Here is a 16,183-nt window from a genome sequence, read left to right on the forward strand (position 1 = left end):
GGTGGATCTCATTATCCAGGAACACGAATATTCATTTGAGCGCTCAACTGAATCTATGTTGGATGGGATAGTGGATGACGAAAACGACTTTATAGACCATACTTCCTAGTAGATAGTGTCGGAAGTCCCATGCGGCTTTTCGCGGATGATGCTGTAGTATACAGAGAAGTTGCAGCATTAGAAAATTGTAGCGAAATGCAGGAAGATCTGCAGCGGATAGGCACTTGGTGCAGGGAGTGGCAACTGACCCTTAACATAGACAAATGTAATGTATTGCGAATACATAGAAAGAAGGATCCTTTATTGTATGATTATATAATAGCGGAACAAACACTGGTAGAAGTCACCTCTGTAAAATATCTGGGAGTATGCGTAAGGAACGATTTGAAGTGGAACGATCATATAAAATTGTTGGTAAGGCGGGTACCAGGTTGAGATTCATTGGGAGAGTCCTTAGAAAATGTAGTCCATCAACAAAGGAGGTGGCTTGCAAAACACTCGTTCGACCTATACTTGAGTATTGCTCATCAGTGTGGGATCCGTACCAGATCGGGTTGACGGAGGAGATAGAGAAGATCCAAAGAAGAGCGGCGCGTTTCGTCACAGGGTTATTTGGTAACCGTGATAGCGTTACGGAGATATTTAACAAACTCAAGTGGCAGACTCTGCAAGAGAGGCGCTCTGCATCGCGGTGTAGCTTGCTGTCCAGGTTTCGAGAGGGTGCGTTTCTGGATGAGGTATCGAATATATTGCTTCCCCCTACTTATACCTCCCGAGGAGATCACGAATGTAAAATTAGAGAGATTAGAGCGCGTACGGAGGCTTTCAGACAGTCGTTCTTCCCGCGAACCATACGCGACTGGAACAGGAAAGGAAGGTAATGACAGTGGCACGTAAAGTGCCCTCCGCCACACACCGCTCTGCTGGCTGTGGCGAAAACTACTCGTCAAAAAGTAGCTAACAGTTGCGGTGAATGTGAACCTTCACCACAAAAGAAATCCAATACTGTCAGTATTGTAACAAAATTTTCTGAATAATGTCTTGAACGTATTGTGATGATTGTCATGTACCTCCATGTAAAGTTACGTCGTACAGCTCGTTACTCAAGAGATAGCTGTCTAACAAGCACACCTATTATCAAAGTAATATTTGATTATGTCTTGAAAAAAGGAGTAATGAACATCCATTACGAGAAAACAGAGCAATCAAAGAACTGGAGATAAAACAACACCTACACAAATTCGACATAGCAAGCACTGGAGGGAAACGTGTTCTTTACTGGCACCTGAAATTTTGGAGAGGCAAAATGCAAGAGAAATTGGGCACACAAAGTTTAAATGTTCTGCAGCTTTCATAGCGAGTCTCAGCAGAGAATTAGAATGTGCTGCAGATGCATCACTTCTTTCATGACAGCCAGAGATGTACAGGAAGACCTAGTTGCTCACCACTCTGGGACTGAAGGAAGTAAACCAGAAAACTGCAAGCTTCCATATACAGGCACACTGCATTTGGAACATTGACCAAAGTGGATTTAAATATGAACTAATTTCTGGTGCGACACTATCTAAGAAAGGGGGACATCAACAATTGTCTTGGTCCAGTCTGCACATGATGCAACTTATACAACAAATGTTGGACTTTCAGTGAGTGGAAACCTAACAAAAAAGAAACTCCAGAATGAGATTTTTACTCTGCAGCGGAGTGTGGGCTGATATGAAACTTCCTGGCAGATTAAAACTGTGTGCCTGACCGAGACTCGAACTCGGGACCTTTGCCTTTCACGGGCAAGTGCTCTACCATCTGAGCTACCGAAGCATGACTCACGCCCCGTACTCACAGCTTTACTTCTGCCAGTATCTCGTCTCCTACCTTCCAAACTTTACAGAAGCTCTCCTGAGAACCTGTGTGCTTAGTGCGGCTGCCTCGAGTCGAATGAGCATGCTGTTCTCTCTCGAGAGAGATAAACAGTCCTGTGACGTCATACTGATAAGCTTATCTGGGCGTGGCCGGAAGTAAGCCCGCTCAGTAGCGCAATGGCGGCACCGGAAGTCGAGCAATTCTGCGGATCGAGCTCAGTTAAAACTTAGCGCGATCCGCCTAGCCCTAGCGGCGGCCGCGCGAAACTCGCTCAAGGTCACCCGCCCTGCGTAGCGTTATGCAATATACGCACACAGCCATACAGCAGGAGAGCTTCTGTAAAGTTTGGAAGGTAGGAGACGAGATACTGGCAGTTGTAAAGCTGCGAGTACCGGGCGTGAGTCGTGCTTCGGTAGCTCAGATGGTAGAGCACTTGCCCGCGAAAGGCAAAGGTCCCGAGTTCGAGTATCGGTCAGGCACACAGTTTTAATCTGCCAGGAAGTTTCAAAAAAAAAACTCTTTGTTTGTCTTCAGGAAAAAACTTTCGGCCCGAACTTTAAAAACGCTATTGAAAATAATGTTCCACCTAACATACATTTAGAGGCTAGCGCAAGTGGGAAAATATCAAAAGCATTTAAAATCGTTTCTCGTGAATGTTGTTAATGAGAATGTCACAAATAACCAGAAGTGTATACTAAGTTGTGATTCTCGGAGTGTTCACGAGGTAAAACAGTAGTAAATGATTCATATGCGGGTAAAGACATTGAATGCGTGATCATTCCACCAAAAACAACAAAATTTGTACAGCCTTTGGATGTATATTTCTTCCGGCAATGTAAAATATTTGCAAGAAGGATAACAGATTCTATAAGGACCCTCTGCAGTCACTTCGACACCAAATTAGAATTTTCATAATAAAAATGCATTCTCTTATTCTGCTCCAGTCTGTCAGCCTATGTTTCAATATTTCTGGCATCCGGCTGAGTACGAAACTCCCGCTCATGTTGCAAAATGGTTCAAATGGCTCTGAGCACTATGGGACTTCTGAGGTCATCAGTCCCCTATATCTTAGAACTACTTAAACCTAACTAACCTAAGGACATCACACACATCCATGCCCGAGGCAGGATTCGAACCTGCGACCGTAGTGGTCGCGCAGTATCAGACTGTGGCGCCTAGAACCGCTCGGCCACTCCGGCTGGCCACATGTTGCAGAAATCAAGAATGTGATCCAAGTGGTATTTGATTTCGAAGCCCAAGAATGTGCTTCGAAGATTGTTCAGATACTGCTTCGGCCAAATGTGCCTATTTTGGTTCTGAATATTGTTTCAGGCATTTCGTTGAGGAATCTCATGCACATTTCAAAGTGCAAAGTAAGAATAACACAATCGAATGCTTTTACCATCTTAATCGCAGTGGTACGTAAAGCTTCTAAATAGAATTAGAACACTGAATTCCTGTTCGAGCAGAGAGACTTACCTTGTTAGGAGGGTCACTCTTTAGGTGGGGTGTCCCAGGAGCGATGGTCCATGTTCAGGGACATGACAGGAGCGATCATTCGAGGCAAGAAAGTCCAGTAAACATGAGCTCTAAAACTTACGCCTTATGAGCTGCGAGCACTTTCTCGCCTTCCCTACTGTGAGACGTATCTCTTCTACTGAACACGTGCTCACTGTTCTTAATGCATCCATTCTGGCAGCACAATGCACCTAATATGGAAAACATATGTTTTTGGGGGTGTCCGAATACTTTTGATCACATAGTGCACGCAGTAGCTCGGCGTTAACAACAATCCTCACGTGTGAACGGTATAATGTTTATCTTCAACAGTTCCTTTGGTGTTGGCCGATTCACCCATATTGATAACTGGTTCGGTCTTTTCCGTGCCTATGGATCTCTTCCTTCCTTTTCTCCACGTCTCTCTTGTTTCCAGTGAGCTATGTCCTTTTCAAATTCGTAAACAATGTGGACCTGTGATTACAACGAAAAGCGATAATAAGATTCAGTAATGCTTCTAAAGCTTTTTTATTTATTTATTATTGGTTTTGGTATACATACTTTTTACCATCACAAATTTAAAGCAGTTTAATTGATTCAACTGTGCTTGATGCAACATTTAATATTATATTAACGAAATACAGGGTGCGTCAAAAAATGTATAGACACTTTGAAGCGTCATAGAAAATTTATTTCCCGTTCTACAATGCTAAATTTCTGGAAATGGAAAGCTTAAGGTCCAATTGGAAAAATAAATGTACTTTGCAAATCTGATTAATGTTCAAACTGGTGGCCTTCAGCATCGATACATTTATGAGTACGAGTCACCACTGATTCCGTACATCGTACCAAAGTGTTCAATGAGATTTCTGCTCACACCGCCTGAATCTCATTTCAAATTGTGTCCAGGCTACGTGGTTTACGTTTGTACACCACATCTTTTACTGTGCCCCATAAGAAGAAATCCAGCGGCGTGAGATCTGGAGAGCGTGCAGGAATCTCCCCTGCGCCTATCCACTGGCCTGGCACATTGTGATCCAGGTATTCTCGTACGTCCCTATGATAGTGCTGCGGGGCGCCACCTTGTTGGAAATAAAACTCATCATTACCGTATAATGCACGAATGGCAGGGAATATGGAGTCAGCAAGCATTGTTTCTCCAGTAACAGTACCTTCAAAGCGGAAAGGCCCAATGAGTCCCCTTGCAGGCAAACCACACCACACATTTACACCAGGCAAATTCACAGCCTTTTCAACTGTAATGTGAGGATTATCTTCAGCCCAGTACACACAACTGTGCCTATTCACAGTTCCATTGAGTTTGAATTGGGCTCCATCCGACCAAATTATGCTACCCGTAAATCCCGGTTCACGTCTCACCAATCTCCTGAACCCATTCACAAAATTCTAACCTTCGATCTGGATCGTCGTCACTTAGCTGTTGCACCAGCCTTGAAATGTACACACGAAACTTCATTTTCTTTAGATGCGTAGCACACTACTAGCACTTACATGACTCTCACGTGCCGCTTGCCTTGAAGATTTTTTGAGGCGAACGCTGAAACCGTTCCAAGACCGCAGTTGTGGAATCGGCACTTGTAGCTGTACGAGGTCACCCTGATCGACCTTTTGCACATCACACACTGTTCCACGAATTTCGAATTTGGCTCGCAGACGTGTAATTGTTAACCTTGAAGGTGGTTCTGTGCCATACTCATTTCTCCACTGTCTTCGAACCGCAGCTACATTCTCAAACTTCCAGTACCACTTAATTATCTGCTTCCGCGCTTCAAAGCTCAAACGCACGTCCGCCATGTTGCAGTTACTTCCTTGCCACTCCTGCCACCTGTTGAAGAAACATACACAGATATTTAACCTTGTAGAACGGGAAATAAATTGTCTTTGATAGTTCAAAGTGTGAATACATTTTTTTGACGCAACCTGTATTTTTGAACCTTGTTTCACGATGCTAAAACAGCTTTTCGTTTATTTAATACAAATCTAAGGCATTTACAAGTACAGAAAACTAACATTTGTCACCTTCATACATACACTTTGAAGCACATGTTCTGAAATTTGGCGTGCTGTTGCAGTTGCTATAAAAACGCAACTTTGATAATTGATATAAACTGATAACTGACAATTTTTTTTTTTTTTTTTTGTATTTTAAAATATTTCATTGACCACTATCATTAAACTGAACGGTCGTCTTTCTGTATAGATTTCTTATGCCTTTTTGTGCCGTAAACCTGGCTGTGGCGTCATATGAACTCCTGATTGTATTCCCAAAAAGTACGACAGTGCCAAGTAGTAGTCAGTGATGCTCTATGAAATGGTCGCTGCTTTTCTCTTAGCGCTTACGCTGAAGAACGGTGTGATTTATCTAGCGCTGTGTCGTCACATCGACAGCGAGGCGTGTACAAAGTGCCGATTTTATGAAAGCAGGTGGAGGAACGTCCATGACTGAGGCGCATTCTCGCACTCGACATTATTATTTATCTTGATCTTCTGGGGTTTGCAAACCAACTATTCTATGCGCATGAGCCGCTGCGGAATTTTAGAGCTTTCGCTTCTTGCTTTTTCGCCTTTCGTTTCATGCTTTCTTCCACCAGAAAATCGCTTACTGTTTTATTTTCAGGAAATAATCTGTGTATAGGGGTTTCATGTCCATATGTCTCCTAGTCATAATTGCACGTTTCGCTAGTTCATTTGCTGTCTAACCCTGTTTAATGACAACATGTACGACGTGATATACGAATTGTCAAATTTTACTTTCCTTCTTTACTTTTCTTTTCAGTTTCTGTAACTGATTGACCTGAGAACACTTTGTGAGTCAGTGGTCGTTACTGCCTCCACAAGTGTGTTACAGCTACAAATACGGAAGAATCACCTGAAAGTTGAAGCTTTGTTTCTCCAGTAGTTTTCGAATGGATAAAAACCCTATCCTTCGTGATTTTCGGTACCTTCTTTTGATACGATTGCTTATACAGGGAGATTTAAAAGTCGTGTCCCATAGGACAAAGTCTACCACTCTTGGCCCATAGCAGAAAGCGGTGTTCAGCGGTATGAGAGGAACGATTATTTAAAGAGAAAAATTCCGGTAAGCATGGAGTCTAAAATGCATACGTTATGAGCTCACTTGTCCAGTAGATGACATTTGTTTAACAGTATCGAAGATACGGATTTTAGAGTACATCTTTACTAGACTTTTTACTTTGAATGACCGTTCCTGTCATATCGCTGAATACGACTTCGTTCTGTACGTCAAGACATTGAATCACCAATGCAGATCCTTTCGTGCGGGACATGACTTCCGAATCATACTGTATTTGTTTATAACCTGTCCGCTTTTTTCCAGGTGCGATGTAGAAGAAAACTATCCAGTTCCTTCTCTTTTGCTGAAACAGTCTTTATACGTTACAGAAAAATGTTGATAGGTGCTATGATAAATTGGAGCATTAAAAGTTCTTCAAGCCGATATATTTTATTTTTCTGATGTTTTTAGCGATTCTACTTCTTGAAGGTGCCTTTTTACTCGTATTCCCGTAAATGCGATTTTCTAGAGCAGCTCACACTTTTTTATTAGTGTATAGTAAGTATTTGCCATTCTCTGTAGAATAAAGCGATCACACAGCATTTTTCTGCGAATAGGTAGTTGCATTTCAGTTGCTTCCCGGAGAAGGGCGTTTACGGAAGAAGGAAGCATAGCTCCGAGTCACATACGTAAGCTTTCGTACTGCATTTTTCCAGCAGTGCTAGGGAGTTTATATCAGTGTTGTGATACACCAAGCATTTGTAAACCGTACGTGAATGTAAAAGCCAGTGATAGGCAAAATTTTGGGGTGAGCTCCAAACTACACTCTTGTCGCTGGTCTCATAAGCTTCAATGAATTTTCACATGAACTGACCACCTTTTTCATCAGTCTCCAAGTAAATTTGTATGAAATTTTTCTAAACTTTCGCTGGGTACAAGCCTGAAATTTATTGAGCGTTTTACGATGAACGTCTCTCGTTTAGACGAAGGAGTTCCATTAAATTTTTGTATTGCGAAAAAATTATATATGATTCAGTTAATTGAGCGAGGTGATCGTGGAAGCGTCAAGCATTAGCTAACCCTCCGAGGGACAGATATGAACTTCGATCACTCTTTGGTGGTAGTCAAACCTCGTCTGAAACTAACCTCCAAGTGGCAAAGTAATGCTGGAAGGATAAACTGGAAGATCTACAAGTGAGACAGCGTTGTCAATATCAAGTTGCAGAGCAACTCACAACATCGAAGGATCCTAACAATGTGGACTGTGCATAGTTGGCGTTTGGGAATGCATTTTTAGTGAGCGAAAATGCAGAGCTAGTTTGCCATGGAAAACGCCGAAGTAAACCTTGATCCGATGAAGAATGTAAGGAATCTATAGAGGCAAGGTCAGCGAAGAGGCTAAAACGGCTAGAATTACTTTCCGAAGACGCACGGATAGCTCATTAGGGGACGAAGCGTAACACGGATCAGCTCACAAGGAAGAGAAAACAGGAACACCATAAAAGTCTGTTGATAACAGTCGATGAGTCCAAGTCGCCACGCTTTTTTTCCGGGCCTTAAGATTTGCCAGAGCTATCTACCGACACCATGAATTGGTTCTAACAAATAAGGTGAAGTACCATTACACCAAGCAAACCTATTTTGGAGGCACACGCTCATTACGTTCTAATAGTTGTGATAACACAGATGCGGGTCCAGTTTGACAGGGAGGAACAAACACTGCTACTAAATCGCATGAAAACGTCGGCCGAAGAAAGTACAGGCAATCAACGCGGATTCGTCCATGGACGGTCGACTTTACCTTGACGCACTTGACAGAAAAAATTTACGTTTTCGGACGGCAATTACACCTTACCTTCACCGATTTTCGACAACCTGATGACAGCATTGACCGTCTCTTCTTACGGAGGACGTTAGAGGAATTTCATATCCCATCGAAATACACCCGACTAATTGCAGGTTGCTACTCTCGATCAACTTGTCGAGTAGGGTTCGCAAATCAGGTATCGCCATCGTTTATCATTCGAAACGGACTGAGACAAGGAGATTCACTGACGCCAGTACTCTTCAGTTTAGTCTTGGAAAAAGTAAGCCATGACACTGACCGAATCACAGGACTGGGGATGATGGGAGCAGACTCAGTCCTGGCATTTGCTGAACATGCTGTGGTTCTTGACGGTAGCCTGGGGAAAACATGAGCTGATATTTCCTGATATCTTCACAATGCGGAGAAAACCAAATATCTCATTGTATTATGCACTCAAGCTCTCATTCCTTCCATTGTTGTTGACAAGCGTGCCTTTGAACGAGTTCAGGGATTCAGGTATCCGGGTTCCAAACTTACTAATAAAAGTTAAGTGACGAAAGATGCGCATCGATGAATAATAAACGCTAATCACGGGTTCTTTAGACTGAACAATTTATTCAAGTAACGACTGATAGCACAGAACAATAAAATCCAACTGTACATGACACTAGTATCGCCGGTTCTTTTATATCGGGCTCGTCCAGACTGTGCCCCTGGGGCGCTAGCGCCCGCGATCGCCCGCGGCCAGCGCCCCGGGCGAATTCGTATGTTGCTGCAGTGGCCGGGCCGTGCCGCTGAGCTGGCCGTGCGGAGCGTCCGAACGCCAGCCGATAGATGTATTTGTTCGCCCGTTTTTCCTTCGAACAGAGAACGTCTCACAACCTACAGTACCATATCCATCTGAAGGACCGCTTTCTTATGTGTTAAACCTTTGATGACTTTTACAGCTGCCTTCCACGAGAGAAATATCCTCTTTTGCACAAGCACGCGACCAAAGTTCTCTCAATGTTTGGTTCCACGTATATTTGTGAGCGCTTTTTCTCTCTTTTAAAGCTTGCTAAAACTAAGAACCGTTCATTCCTTGGCGATAACAATTTGCCCAATTCTTTGAGGTTAGCGGTCTCACGGAATATTGTACCAAGCCTCTCGAAAAAGAAAAACGTGTAAAATGTTAATTGTCTTCTTTGACAATGTTGACTGTAAGAATTAAATAGCTTTATAACCTTAATTCTATTTCAATAAGTTTTCAAACTTGCTCAGTTAAAATTATTACGTACAAAACAGCAAACTAAGGATCCGATTTCTAAACTCTGAAAAGGGATACAAAAAATTGTAGCACGAAGTATAACAAAAAATACTTACTAGTAACTACTAACAGAATGAGACTCTATATCCCTTATATAAAATTAATTCTAAGATAGAGTATTTTGTTTACGTTAGATCTGACCGCCGGACAGTCCAGACCAGTGTGTTAGTGTTGTGCGGTCTCACTCGCTCTGCAGCGCTCTCTCTATCTCTCTCTCTCTCTCTCTCTCTCTCTCTCTCTCTCTCTCTCTCGCTGCTATGGCGGCGCTAGCGACACACGGTCGCGGACGGGGCGCTGAACTACACTGTCTTGCGCCAGCGGGGCACGGTCACGCCCGCCGGGCGCAATTCTTGGATGAGCCTGTTTTATATGATTGAGAAACCTGGGCGACGTCAGCAGTAACTGAAGACGTAATCTGTACCTCCGAAAGGAAGGTAATTCGAAAGATCTGAAGACCCATGTACAATACCATGGAGGGTAAATGGGACCGAAGAACGAAAAGAGACCTATACCAGAGGTTTGGAAAGCGAAACATTGGCCGAACATTAGGGCACAGTGGTTTGGCCACATCCTTCAAGCAGACAGATCCATACCAAGTTTTCCATTCTCAAGTTGCTAGAAAACTCCCAAGGGGAGTTCAAGGAGGCGATGGAAAGATCGAGTGTTAACAATCTTTAAAGAAGCGGAGCCGACAGCGGCGGAAGATGAAGCTGGGGATCGGCAACAATCGACTACCATCTGCAGTAGATACAGGGTGACAATTATTGAATTGTATGAAATAAAAGCGTCATAACTTCTGAAAGGTTTGTGTTAGATCGAACTGCACGGTTGGCGGCGGGTCATGCGGTGTATGGTTTGGTTCAAACATCTGAGGTCCTCAGTCCCTTTAGACTTAGAACTAACTAAACCTAACTAACCTAAAGGCATCACACACATCCATGCCCGAGGCAGGATTCGAACCTGCGACATCAGCATCAGCGCAGTTCCGGACTGAAGCGCCTAGACTCCTCGGTCACAGCGGCCGGCTATGGTTTGGTTTAGCGACGTACCTCCCTTCCATTTCGATGGATTAGTCACAAGAAATATCTTCACCCTTAAACGGGTGACTGTGTGGTGTGCGAATGGCCAGTCACGGAATAGTCGGTGCGATATTCTTTGATGGAACGGTGACTACTGAAAGGTACGTGAACGTTTCGGAATACGTCTTCATCCCAATTATCCAAAATAACCCTGATTTTGACAAGATGTGGTCTATGCAAGACGGAGCTCGATTCCATCGAAACAGGAGAGTGTTTGATGTCCTGGTGGAGCACTTTAGAGACCGCATTCTACACTCCTGGAAATTGAAATAAGAACACCGTGAATTCATTGTCCCAGGAAGGGGAAACTTTATTGACACATTCCTGGGGTCAGATACATCACATGATCACACTGACAGAACCACAGGCACATAGACACAGGCAACAGAGCATGCACAATGTCGGCACTAGTACAGTGTATATCCACCTTTCGCAGCAATGCAGGCTGCTATTCTCCCATGGAGACGATCGTAGAGATGCTGGATGTAGTCCTGTGGAACGGCTTGCCATGCCATTTCCACCTGGCGCCTCAGTTGGACCAGCGTTCGTGCTGGACGTGCAGACCGCGTGAGACGACGCTTCATCCAGTCCCAAACATGCTCAATGGGGGACAGATCCGGAGATCTTGCTGGACAGGGTAGTTGACTTACATCTTCTAGAGCACGTTGGGTGGCACGGGATACATGCGGACGTGCATTGTCCTGTTGGAACAGCAAGTTCCCTTGCCGGTCTAGGAATGGTAGAACGATGGGTTCGATGACGGTTTGGATGTACCGTGCACTATTCAGTGTCCCCTCGACGATCACCAGTGGTGTACGGCCAGTGTAGGAGATCGCTTCCCACACCATGATGCCGGGTGTTGGCCCTGTGTGCCTCGGTCGTATGCAGTCCTGTTTGTGGCGCTCACCTGCATGGCGCCAAACACGCATACGACCATCATTGGCACCAAGGCAGAAGCGACTCTCATCGCTGAAGACGACACGTCTCCATTCGTCCCTCCATTCACGCCTGTCGCGACACCACTGGAGGCGGGCTGCACGATGTTGGGGCGTGAGCGGAAGACGGCCTAACGGTGTGCGGGACCGTAGCCCAGCTTCATGGAGACGGTTGCGAATGGTCCTCGCCGATACCCCAGGAGCAACAGTGTCCCTAATTTGCTGGGAAGTGGCGGTGCGGTCCCCTACGGCACTGCGTAGGATCCTACGGTCTTGGCGTGCATCCGTGCGTCGCTGCGGTCCGGTCCCAGGTCGACGGGCACGTGCACCTTCCGCCGACCACTGGCGACAACATCGATGTACTGTGGAGACCTCACGCCCCACTTGTTGAGCAATTCGGCGGTACGTCCACCCGGCCTCCCGCATGCCCACTATACGCCCTCGCTCGAAGTCCGTCAACTGCACATACGGTTCACGTCCACGCTGTCGCGGCATGCTACCAGTGTTAAAGACTGCGATGGAGCTCCGTATGCCACGGCAAACTGGCTGACACTGACGGCGGCGGTGCACAAATGCTGCGCAGCTAGCGCCATTCGACGGCCAACACCGCGGTTCCTGGTGTGTCCGCTGTGCCGTGCGTGTGATCATTGCTTGTACAGCCCTCTCGCAGTGTCCGGAGCAAGTATGGTGGGTCTGACACACCGGTGTCAATGTGTTCTTTTTTCCATTTCCAGGAGTGTAGCTCTGGGTTACCCACAGGCCACTGGCATGGGCCTCGATTGACCGCCATATTCTCCGGATGTGAACCCATGCGATTCCTTTTTGTGAGGCTATATTTAAAGACAAGGTGTACAGCAATAGCACCAAAACCATTGCTGAGCTGAAAAGAGGCATTCAGGAGGTCGTCGACAGCATCGACGTTCCGGCACTTCAACGGGTCATGCGGAATTTCGCTGTTCGTCTGCGTCACATCTTCGCCAGTGATAGCAAGCATATCGAACATGTCATCACTTAAATCCGCATCTCTATAGTGACGTTTACGTTCTGAATAAAGTGTGTGCACTCCGTAGTTTGTAAATAATTTAGTTTTTTTTTCATATAGTTCAATAATTGTCACCCTGTATGTCCTCCGTTTTGACTGACTAACTTCCTTTTTATTGTGTTTTTCGTAATGCGTTCTCATATAATTTTTATAGAGTGCTGTATTTTTTCCTTTCGTAGTGTGGTTGGCCACCCGGGGTAGCGTGCGGTTTGAGGCGCCTTGTCACGGTTCGCGCGGCTTCCCCCCCCACCCCCACCCCCACCTCCTCCGTCGGAGGTTCGAGTCCTCGGGAATGGATGTGTAGGTTATTGCGTAAGTTAGTTTAAGTAGTGCGTATGGCTAGGGACCGATGACATCAGCAGTTTGGTCCCAGAGTCCTTACCACAGATTTCAGTTGTGTGGCTGTTTCTTTTCTATTTTGGCCCGTTAGTGTAATAAATGATGATGTTGAGTTAATTAGTTTCACATTCAACTGACTTGTTTTTTGTGAGCAACAGAATTCTAGATATGGCCCTGTAAAAATGGATTGCATGAAAAAAAGTAGAGAAATGTTCAATTCCTTTCATGATACCCAATATGTCGTTTGATTTTCCGTACAGATCAGTATTCTTCGTATGTATATGCAAGTAGGTGTACCACTGTTTACGTAGATTGGAATACACGGGTGAGTAGGGTCACGGAACCGGTCATTAGCTTCGAGAATTCAGTATGATGTAAAGCCCACAACTAACTGTAAACCTCAGTGCATGGTTTCGACCGCCCTCGAAATGCTCACTCCCGACGGTTTGTTCCAGCACACTGAGTATCAGCGCATGTCGTCAGAGGTACTTGGCGAAGGAGATATCGAACAGAAATAGCCAAGACGTGTTCGATGTGTGCTGAGTCAAACGTGCAAGCCAAGGGAACTGTGCTAACCCACCATTCATGTTCAAATGTGTTTGAAATCTTATGTGACTTAACTGCTAAGGTCATCAGTCCCTAAGCTTACACACTACTTATCCTAAATTATCCTAAGGACAAACACACACACCCACGCCCGAGGGAGGACTCGAAACTCCGCCGGGACCAGCCGCACAGTCCATGACTGCAGCGCCTTAGACCGCTCGCCACCATTCATCCTGGACATCTTTTTCCTCTGAGAAATGAAGTATTGAGCTTCTTGTGGCGAGAGAGGTAAAGGGCTGTAATGTCAGGAGTACGTAATGGCCCAATACCTCGCTGACGCGGATATTGTATACAATGACGTCACAAAATATAGTCAAAAAAAAAAAAAAAAAAAAAAAAAAAAAAAAAAAAAAAAACCCTTGTTTGATATGCATACGGTGCTTCACGGGGAACGGCAATATTTTAAGAGGTGCTAGTGTAGACTAGTTCGAATAAAACATACAACATAACACGTGTGCAATTATTACTGGTTACGGAGATACAGTTGTTACCATGTAACACAAACATTCAGACAAGGTGTTAAAGGAAGTCCTTCCAACTTCATTTGACATTACCACGTGTAACCCTTCTGAGGTCGTATTGACGTTCTTTGATGAGCGCAGGATTACTCTCGATCAAAACGATCAGTTCGTCTATAGCGTTATCTTTTCCTCTGTAAACTTGGCCTCCCAAACATCCCCACAGACAAAATATGAAGTGGTAAGGTCTGGGCACTTTGACGGTCAAGAAACGTCACCAAATCTGCCGATTCATCCACTGGCGAACGTCAGACTGTCACCCCTTCAAACAACCTGCGTAAGTGTGTTACGTAAAACATAACATTTCTTTTATTTTCATCAACAGTTCAAGGTACAAAACGAGCTTTTCATTAATTAATAGCATGCATAGGGCACATAGTTTTTGTTGTGTGTTTAATCCTATTAACTCCTGTATCAATCTACGTACTTAACCGCGTGCGTTTCTTTAAAGGGACAGATATATGTTTTAACGTGATTTGAAAGCTATTGAAATCAGGGATACACTCACATAAAACATTTTTTGTTGCAACTGAAACTTGTCGTAAAAGTATCCGAGAAATATGTGAGAATTGGCAGGCAGACAGAATCGTATTACGATGTAAACGTCACCTAGAGGGGTTCTCATAATAGTAAAATTCGTAGTATCAAGGATTTGAGCTGTTTATTTCTACTTACAAGAGCTGTGCATTTCATCTTTCGGAAATAAACACATTTGAAATAGTTTTTTGAGACAGTTCTGATATGCTAGGAGATAGAGTGCAGTTCCATTTGTAGCAGTCGTATCCGACCCTGTATCTATGTCGTATAAGGTGCGGAGAAGAGGTACTGCGTTTTATGTTGCCAGCAGCGCCCACCTTCTTGCCGCGTATAACGGCAGAGCCCTAGTTGGCAGCATTTACTCTGTAACAGCGGGCACCAGACGTCTTGACTCTCTATTGTAGCAAGTTTCTCGGATACTTTTGTGAAAAGTTTCAACGCTAGCATTAACGAGCGTTATCAAGGATGCAGGACAAGTAGAGATATTTCTGTTGGTGACTGAGGGAGATGTGCTGAAAATTACGTCAGTATACACGTCATTCGCATTCTAATAATCAAAGTTATTAGAAATCGTATGTTTGTAGGCTGACTAGTACATCCAACTATATGTGGCAAGAGCAATCCGTTAACATTGTTTTCGACTGGGTTGCAAGTCTGATGTGGACGCGTGGGCGCACAGTGGCCAAACTATACTGATACGCGCAGTCCACTTAGTGGTGTAGTTACGACCGTGCAGAAAGCATCAGATCCTGAAGTTAGTGACATTTGTGGGAAGACTGTTCCACGCAGAGGAAAAGTGGCCAGCGCGCTGAGGTGTGTGGATGTGTGACCCGCCACGAATTCGAATTCCGTCTTTGTGCCAAACTCTTCATCTCAGCATCTGAAAAATATGTCCTCATTTATTTCCGGGATGTATTTCTGTCTCTGCCTTCCCCTATAATTTTTATCATCTGCAGTTCCCTCTAGTTCCGCGGAAGTTGTTCCCTGACGTACTGACAAATATCCTGTGATCCTGTCCTTCCTTCTTGTAAGCGATTTCCATATGTTCGATTTCTTTACCCAATTATATAGAGGTCTTCCTCGTTCCGCATCTTACTACTCCATCCAATGCTAAACAACCTTCTCTAGCACCACATCTCAAACGCTTCAACTCTCTTGTTTTCCGTTTTTTCAACAACGCATCGTTCACCACAACACATTGCTGCGCTGCACAATTCTCAGAAATTTCTTCCTCAAACTGAGGCCAGTGACTTCTTTGGCTCAGTAATGCCCTGTTTGCCTGCGCTGGTGTGCTATTTATGTTCTCTTTGCTTCTTCCATCAATGTTACTATGCTTCAAAGGTATGAGAATTCATTATCTTCATCTACTTTATGATCACCCATTTTAATGTTAAGTTTGTCGCTAATCGCATTTCTGCTACTCTTCATTACTGTCTTATTTCTATGATTTATTCTCAATCTATGGAGACTGCTCGTTCGACTGTTTATTCTATTCAATAGGTCTAGTAATTCTTCAGTCTTACTGAAGATAGCAACGTCGTCGGGGAATCTAATCACTGATATCGTTTCACCCTGAACATCAGCCCTACTCTTCAAATTTTCTTTTATTTTTGTCATTGCTTCTTT

This window comes from Schistocerca piceifrons, chromosome 7 (assembly GCF_021461385.2).
Source record: "Schistocerca piceifrons isolate TAMUIC-IGC-003096 chromosome 7, iqSchPice1.1, whole genome shotgun sequence".
Lineage (NCBI taxonomy): Eukaryota > Metazoa > Arthropoda > Insecta > Orthoptera > Acrididae > Schistocerca > Schistocerca piceifrons.